Below are 8,767 nucleotides of genomic sequence, written 5' to 3' on the forward strand. Positions count from 1 at the left end.
CTGCCTACCTCTGGGTTATGGGCCCAGCATGCTTCCATTGCTGTACTCTGCTGCACATGTAAGTGCAAGAGATCCTGAAGCACTCACTCATCATGGGAAAGTACCAATGTGTTTCTTCATTGGTTGATAGAAGAAACATCTTACAAAAACTCTCCAGATTATTGACTTTTTTAAGTTTTTCTAGGAAACGTTTTAGATGAATGCTTATTAGCATTTGTCAGTATGTACTTTTAGCAAAGTGTCTCTGTGGCGCAATCAGTTAGTGTGTACGGCTATTAACCAAAAGGTTGGTGGTTCAATCCCACCCAGGGACGTAATTGACCTTGTTATCAGATTTTGGTGATCTTTAAGTAGACAAGTCAAATTTCATACCCCCTGTTATGGTGTAGGGTACCTGGCCTTCTCTGATGTAATCAGAGTTAGATTTGATTCAGTGATTTTATAAAAACATCTAGGAAGCACAATTTAGCAGTGGGTTGCAGAGAAAAAGAAATATGCTGGCAAAAAAACCAAATTGCGTGATTAAACAGCTCTTCATTTTCTGGCTTTATTTTTATGCTAACAAATTTGTTCTCTGAAAAGTGTCCACAAAGCCAAGTCTCTGATTAACACCTTTGTAAGGATGGTTTTTCACCTATTACTAAATTAAACTTGCTTCATTGGAAAGGCAGCAAGATGCATCCTCATTTCAATGTCTACTGAAATAATACAAGTTGACACCAGGAAACATTAACGCCACTGCATCCTTGCTGCTTTCTCATGTGGAAGTCTGTTTAATATGAAAACAAGGTGATATCTAATTAGCACACAGGTAAGGAATTAAGAAAATCTTTATTTAAGGGTGAAGATGTTTCTCACAAAATCGTTGCCCCAATGCATCATTGAAATTCAAGCTGGAAAGATGATTTTAATATATCACTTGTACATTTTGTATTGCTCTTCTGGTGACAATGTAGTTTGTTTTTGTCAATTACCATTTTAATAATAGGGTAAAGAAAATGAAGTGGATTTTTGAAAGAAAACAATACTGTCAATATACTATTAAAACAAATTAAAATGGTAAAAGTTATTGTACTTTAAGTAAAAATAAAAGAGACAAAATATCAATCCCAGTTTTGGATTACTTTAATTAACAAAAAAAATGCATATAGCAGAGGATAGTTTCAATCTGCCTACCTCTGGGTTATGGGCCCAGCATGCTTCCATTGCAGTACTCTGCTGCACATGTAAGTGCAAGAGATCCTGAAGCACTCACTCATCATGGGAAAGTACCAATGTGTTTCTTCGTTGGTTGATGGAAGAAACATCTTACAAAAACTCTCCAGATTATTGACTTTTTAAAGTTTTTCTAGGAAACGTTTTAGATGAATGCTTATTAGCCTTTGTCAGTATAGACTTTTGCAAAGTGTCTCTGTGGCGCAATCAGTTAGTATGTACGGCTATTAACCATAAGGTTGGTGGTTCAATCCCACCCAGGGACCTAATTGACCTTGTTATCAGATTTTGGTGATCTTTAAGTAGACAAGTCAAAATTTCAAACTCCCTGTTATGGTGTAGGGTACCTGGCCTTCTCTGATGTAATCAGAGTTAGATTTGATTCAGTGATTTCATAAAAACAGCTAGGAAGCACAATTTAGCAGTGGGTTGCAGAGAAAAAAAATATGCTGGCAGAAAAATCCAATCGAGTGATTAAACAGCTCTTCATTTTCTGGCTTTATTTTTATGCTAACAAATTTGTTCTCTGAAAAGTGTCCACAAAGCCAAGTCTCTGATTAACACCTTTGTAAGGATGGTTTTTCACCTATTACTAAATTAAACTTGCTTCATTGGAAAGGCAGCAAGATGCATCCTCATTTCAATGTCTACTGAAATAATACAGGTTGACACCAGGAAACATTAACGCCACTGCATCCTTGCTGCTTTCTCATGTGGAAGTCTGTTTAATATGAAAACAAGGTGATATCTAATTAGCACACAGGTAAGGAATTAAGAAAATCTTTATTTAAGGGTGAAGATGTTTCTCACAAAATCGTTGCCCCAATGCATCATTGAAATTCAAGCTGGAAAGATGATTTTAATATATCACTTGTACATTTTGTATTGCTCTTCTGGTGACAATGTCGTTTTTTTGTCAATTACCATTTTAATAACAGGGTAAAGAAAATTAAGTGGATTTTTGAAAGAAAACTATACTGTCAATATACTATTAAAACAAATTAAAATGGTAAAAGTTATTGTACTTTAAGTAAAAATAAAAGAGCAAAAAAATCAATCCCAGTTTTGATTACTTAAATTAACAAAAAAAATGCATATAGCAAAGGATAGTTTCAATCTGCCTACCTCTGGGTTATGGGTCCAGCATGCTTCCATTGCAGTACTCTGCTGCCCATGTAAGTGCAAGAGATCCTGAAGCACTCACTCATCATGGGAAAGTACCAATGTGTTTATTCGTTGGTTGATGGAAGAAACATCTTACAAAAACTCTCCAGATTATTGATTTTTTAATGTTTTTCTAGGAAACGTTCTAGATGTATGCTTATTAGCCTTTGTCAGTATGTACTTTTTGCAAAGTGTCTCTGTGGCGCAATCGGTTAGTGTGTTTGGCTATTAACCAAAAGGTTGGTGGTTCAATCCCACCCAGGGACGTAATTAACCTTGTGATCAGATTTTGGTGATATTTAAGTAGACAAGTCAAAATTTCAAACCTCCTCTTATGGTGTAGGGTACATGGCCTTCTCTGATGTAATCAGAGTTAGATTTGATTCAGTGATTTTATAAAAAACAGCTAGGAAGCACAATTTAGCAGTGGGTTGCAGAGAAAAAAAATATGCTGGCAGAAAAATCCAATTGAGTGATTAAACAGCTCTTCATTTTCTGGCTTTATTTTTATGCTAACAAATTTGTTCTCTGAAAAGTGTCCACAAAGCCAAGTCTCTGATTAACACCTTTGTAAGGATGGTTTTTCACCTATTACTAAATTAAACTTGCTTCATTGGAAAGGCAGCAAGATGCATCCTCATTTCAATGTCTACTGAAATAATACAAGTTGACACCAGGAAACATTAACGCCACTGCATCCTTGCTGCTTTCTCATGTGGAAGTCTGTTTAATGTGAAAACAAGGTGATATCTAATTAGCACACAGGTAAGGAATTAAGAAAATCTTTATTTAAGGGTGAAGATGTTTCTCACAAAATCGTTGCCCCAATGCATCATTGAAATTCAAGCTGGAAAGATGATTTTAATATATCACTTGTACATTTTGTATTGCTCTTCTGGTGACAATGTAGTTTGTTTTTGTCAATTACCATTTAATAATAGGGTAAAGAAAATTAAGTGGATTTTTGAAAGACAACAATACTGTCAATATACTATTAAAACAAATTAAAATGGTAAAAGTTATTGTACTTTAAGTAAAAATAAAAGAGCCAAAATATCAATCCCAGTTTTGGATTACTTTAATTAACAAAAAAAAAAAGCATACAGCAGAGGATAGTTTCAATCTGCCTACCTCTGGGTTATGGGTCCAGCATGCTTCCATTGCTGTACTCTGCTGCACATGTAAGTGCAAGAGATCCTGAAGCACTCACTCATCACGGGAAAGTACCAATGTGTTTCTTCGTTGGTTGATGGAAGAAACATCTTACAAAAATTCTCCAGATTATTGACTTTTTAAAGTTTTGCTAGGAAACGTTTTAGATGAATGCTTATTAGCCTTTGTCAGTATGGATTTTTGCAAAGTGTCTCTGTGGCGCAATCAGTTAGTATGTACGGCTATTAACCAAAAGGTTGGTGGTTCAATCCCACCCAGGGACCTAATTGACCTTGTTATCAGATTTTGGTGATCTTTAAGTAGACAAGTCAAAATTTCAAACCCCCTGTTATGGTGTAGGGTACTTGGCCTTCTCTGATGTAAACAGAGTTAGATTTGATTCAGTGATTTTATAAAAACATCTAGGAAGCACAATTTAGCAGTGGGTTGCAGAGAAAAACAATATGCTGGCAGAAAAATCCAATTGAGTGATTAAACAGCTCTTTATTTTCTGGCTTTATTTTTATGCTAACAAATTTGTTCTCTGAAAAGTGTCCACAAAGCCAAGTCTCTGATTAACACCTTTGTAAGGATGGTTTTTCACCTATTACTAAATTAAACTTGCTTCATTGGAAAGGCAGCAAGATGCATCCTCATTTCAATGTCTACTGAAATAATACAGGTTGACACCAGGAAACATTAACGCCACTGCATCCTTGCTGCTTTCTCATGTGGAAGTCTGTTTAATATGAAAACAAGGTGATATCTAATTAGCACACAGGTAAGGAATTAAGAAAATCTTTATTTAAGGGTGAAGATGTTTCTCACAAAATCGTTGCCCCAATGCATCATTGAAATTCAAGCTGGAAAGATGATTTTAATATATCACTTGTACATTTTGTATTGCTCTTCTGGTGACAATGTAGTTTGTTTTTGTCAATTACCATTTTAATAATAGGGTAAAGAAAATGAAGTGGATTTTTGAAAGAAAACAATACTGTCAATATACTATTAAAACAAATTAAAATGGTAAAAGTTATTGTACTTTAAGTAAAAATAAAAGAGACAAAATATCAATCCCAGTTTTGGATTACTTTAATTAACAAAAAAAAATGCATATAGCAGAGGATAGTTTCAATCTGCTTACCTCTGGGTTATGGGCCCAGCATGCTTCCATTGCAGTACTCTGCTGCACATGTAAGTTCAAGAGATCCTGAAGCACTCACTCATCATGGGAAAGTACCAATGTGTTTCTTCGTTGGTTGATGGAAGAAACATCTTACAAAAACTCTCCAGATTATTGACTTTTTAAAGTTTTTCTAGGAAACGTTTTAGATGAATGCTTATTAGCCTTTGTCAGTATGGACTTTTGCAAAGTGTCTCTGTGGCGCAATCAGTTAGTATGTACGGCTATTAACCAAAAGGTTGGTGGTTCAATCCCACCCAGGGACCTAATTGACCTTGTTATCAGATTTTGGTGATCTTTAAGTAGACAAGTCAAAATTTCAAACCCCCTGTTATGGTGTAGGGTACCTGGCCTTCTCTGATGTAATCAGAGTTAGATTTGATTCAGTGATTTTATAAAAACAGCTAGGAAGCACAATTTAGCAGTGGGTTGCAGAGAAAAAAAATATGCTGGCAGAAAAATCCAATTGAGTGATTAAACAGCTCTTTATTTTCTGGCTTTATTTTTATGCTAACAAATTTGTTCTCTGAAAAGTGTCCACAAAGCCAAGTCTCTGATTAACACCTTTGTAAGGATGGTTTTTCACCTATTACTAAATTAAACTTGCTTCATTGGAAAGGCAGCAAGATGCATCCTCATTTCAATGTTTACTGAAATAATACAGGTTGACACCAGGAAACATTAACGCCACTGCATCCTTGCTGCTTTCTCATGTGGAAGTCTGTTTAATGTGAAAACAAGGTGATATCTAATTAGCACACAGGTAAGGAATTAAGAAAATCTTTATTTAAGGGTGAAGGTGTTTCTCACAAAATCGTTGCCCCAATGCATCATTGAAATTCAAGCTGGAAAGATGATTTTAATATATCACTTGTACATTTTGTATTGCTCTTCTGGTGACAATGTAGTTTGTTTTTGTCAATTACCATTTTAATAATAGGGTAAAGAAAATTAAGTGGATTTTTGAAAGAAAACAATACTGTCAATATACTATTAAAACAAATTAAAATGGTAAAAGTTATTGTACTTTAAGTAAAAATAAAAGAGCCAAAATATCAATCCCAGTTTTGGATTACTTTAATTAACAAACAAAAAAATGCATATAGCAGAGGATAGTTTCAATCTGCCTACCTCTGGGTTATGGGCCCAGCATGCTTCCATTGCTGTACTCTGCTGCACATGTAAGTGCAAGAGATCCTGAAGCACTCACTCATCATGGGAAAGTACCAATGTGTTTCTTCGTTGGTTGATAGAAGAAACATCTTACAAAAACTCTCCAGATTATTGACTTTTTTAAGTTTTTCTAGGAAACGTTTTAGATGAATGCTTATTAGCATTTGTCAGTATGTACTTTTAGCAAAGTGTCTCTGTGGCGCAATCAGTTAGTGTGTACGGCTATTAACCAAAAGGTTGGTGGTTCAATCCCACCCAGGGACGTAATTGACCTTGTTATCAGATTTTGGTGATCTTTAAGTAGACAAGTTAAATTTCATACCCCCTGTTATGGTGTAGGGTACCTGGCCTTCTCTGATGTAATCAGAGTTAGATTTGATTCAGTGATTTTATAAAAACAGCTAGGAAGCACAATTTAGCAGTGGGTTGCAGAGAAAAAAAATATGCTGGCAGAAAAATCCAATTGAGTGATTAAATAGCTCTTCATTTTCTGGCTTTATTTTTATGCTAACAAATTTGTTCTCTGAAAAGTGTCCACAAAGCCAAGTCTCTGATTAACACCTTTGTAAGGATGGTTTTTCACCTATTACTAAATTAAACTTGCTTCATTGGAAAGGCAGCAAGATGCATCCTCATTTCAATGTCTACTGAAATAATACAGGTTGACACCAGGAAACATTAACGCCACTGCATCCTTGCTGCTTTCTCATGTGGAAGTCTGTTTAATATGAAAACAAGGTGATATCTAATTAGCACACAGGTAAGGAATTAAGAAAATCTTTATTTAAGGGTGAAGGTGTTTCTCACAAAATCGTTGCCCCAATGCATCATTGAAATTCAAGCTGGAAAGATGATTTTAATATATCACTTGTACATTTTGTATTGCTCTTCTGGTGACAATGTAGTTTGTTTTTGTCAATTACCATTTTAATAATAGGGTAAAGAAAATGAAGTGGATTTTTGAAAGAAAACAATACTGTCAATATACTATTAAAACAAATTAAAATGGTAAAAGTTATTGTACTTTAAGTAAAAATAAAAGAGACAAAATATCAATCCCAGTTTTGGATTACTTTAATTAACAAAAAAAAAATGCATATAGCAGAGGATAGTTTCAATCTGCTTACCTCTGGGTTATGGGCCCAGCATGCTTCCATTGCAGTACTCTGCTGCACATGTAAGTTCAAGAGATCCTGAAGCACTCACTCATCATGGGAAAGTACCAATGTGTTTCTTCGTTGGTTGATGGAAGAAACATCTTACAAAAACTCTCCAGATTATTGACTTTTTAAAGTTTTTCTAGGAAACGTTTTAGATGAATGCTTATTAGCCTTTGTCAGTATGGACTTTTGCAAAGTGTCTCTGTGGCGCAATCAGTTAGTATGTACGGCTATTAACCAAGAGGTTGGTGGTTCAATCCCACCCAGGGACCTAATTGACCTTGTTATCAGATTTTGGTGATCTTTAAGTAGACAAGTCAAAATTTCAAACCCCCTGTTATGGTGTAGGGTACCTGGCCTTCTCTGATGTAATCAGAGTTAGATTTGATTCAGTGATTTTATAAAAACAGCTAGGAAGCACAATTTAGCAGTGGGTTGCAGAGAAAAAAAATATGCTGGCAGAAAAATCCAATTGAGTGATTAAACAGCTCTTTATTTTCTGGCTTTATTTTTATGCTAACAAATTTGTTCTCTGAAAAGTGTCCACAAAGCCAAGTCTCTGATTAACACCTTTGTAAGGATGGTTTTTCACCTATTACTAAATTAAACTTGCTTCATTGGAAAGGCAGCAAGATGCATCCTCATTTCAATGTTTACTGAAATAATACAGGTTGACACCAGGAAACATTAACGCCACTGCATCCTTGCTGCTTTCTCATGTGGAAGTCTGTTTAATGTGAAAACAAGGTGATATCTAATTAGCACACAGGTAAGGAATTAAGAAAATCTTTATTTAAGGGTGAAGGTGTTTCTCACAAAATCGTTGCCCCAATGCATCATTGAAATTCAAGATGGAAAGATGATTTTAATATATCACTTGTACATTTTGTATTGCTCTTCTGGTGACAATGTAGTTTGTTTTTGTCAATTACCATTTTAATAATAGGGTAAAGAAAATGAAGTGGATTTTTGAAAGAAAACAATACTGTCAATATACTATTAAAACAAATTAAAATGGTAAAAGTTATTGTACTTTAAGTAAAAATAAAAGAGACAAAATATCAATCCCAGTTTTGGATTACTTAAATTAACAAAAAAAAATGCATATAGCAGAGGATAGTTTCAATCTGCTTACCTCTGGGTTATGGGCCCAGCATGCTTCCATTGCAGTACTCTGCTGCACATGTAAGTTCAAGAGATCCTGAAGCACTCACTCATCATGGGAAAGTACCAATGTGTTTCTTCGTTGGTTGATGGAAGAAACATCTTACAAAAACTCTCCAGATTATTGACTTTTTAAAGTTTTTCTAGGAAACGTTTTAGATGAATGCTTATTAGCCTTTGTCAGTATGGACTTTTGCAAAGTGTCTCTGTGGCGCAATCAGTTAGTATGTACGGCTATTAACCAAAAGGTTGGTGGTTCAATCCCACCCAGGGACCTAATTGACCTTGTTATCAGATTTTGGTGATCTTTAAGTAGACAAGTCAAAATTTCAAACCCCCTGTTATGGTGTAGGGTACCTGGCCTTCTCTGATGTAATCAGAGTTAGATTTGATTCAGTGATTTTATAAAAACAGCTAGGAAGCACAATTTAGCAGTGGGTTGCAGAGAAAAAAAATATGCTGGCAGAAAAATCCAATTGAGTGATTAAACAGCTCTTTATTTTCTGGCTTTATTTTTATGCTAACAAATTTGTTCTCTGAAAAGTGTCCACAA

At 35.0% G+C, this 8,767-nt stretch overlaps 1 non-coding gene across 1 annotated transcript; it reads left to right on the forward strand.

Annotated features, from left to right (window-relative positions):
* The first annotated feature begins 2,572 nt into the window (after positions 1–2,572).
* Positions 2,573–2,646, forward strand: TRNAN-AUU (transfer RNA asparagine (anticodon AUU)). The gene has a single exon. It is a non-coding gene; the product is annotated as a tRNA-Asn (tRNA).
* The last annotated feature ends 6,121 nt before the right edge of the window (positions 2,647–8,767 follow it).

This window comes from Pseudophryne corroboree, unplaced genomic scaffold (genome assembly GCF_028390025.1).
Source record: "Pseudophryne corroboree isolate aPseCor3 unplaced genomic scaffold, aPseCor3.hap2 scaffold_922, whole genome shotgun sequence".
Taxonomy (NCBI): domain Eukaryota; kingdom Metazoa; phylum Chordata; class Amphibia; order Anura; family Myobatrachidae; genus Pseudophryne; species Pseudophryne corroboree.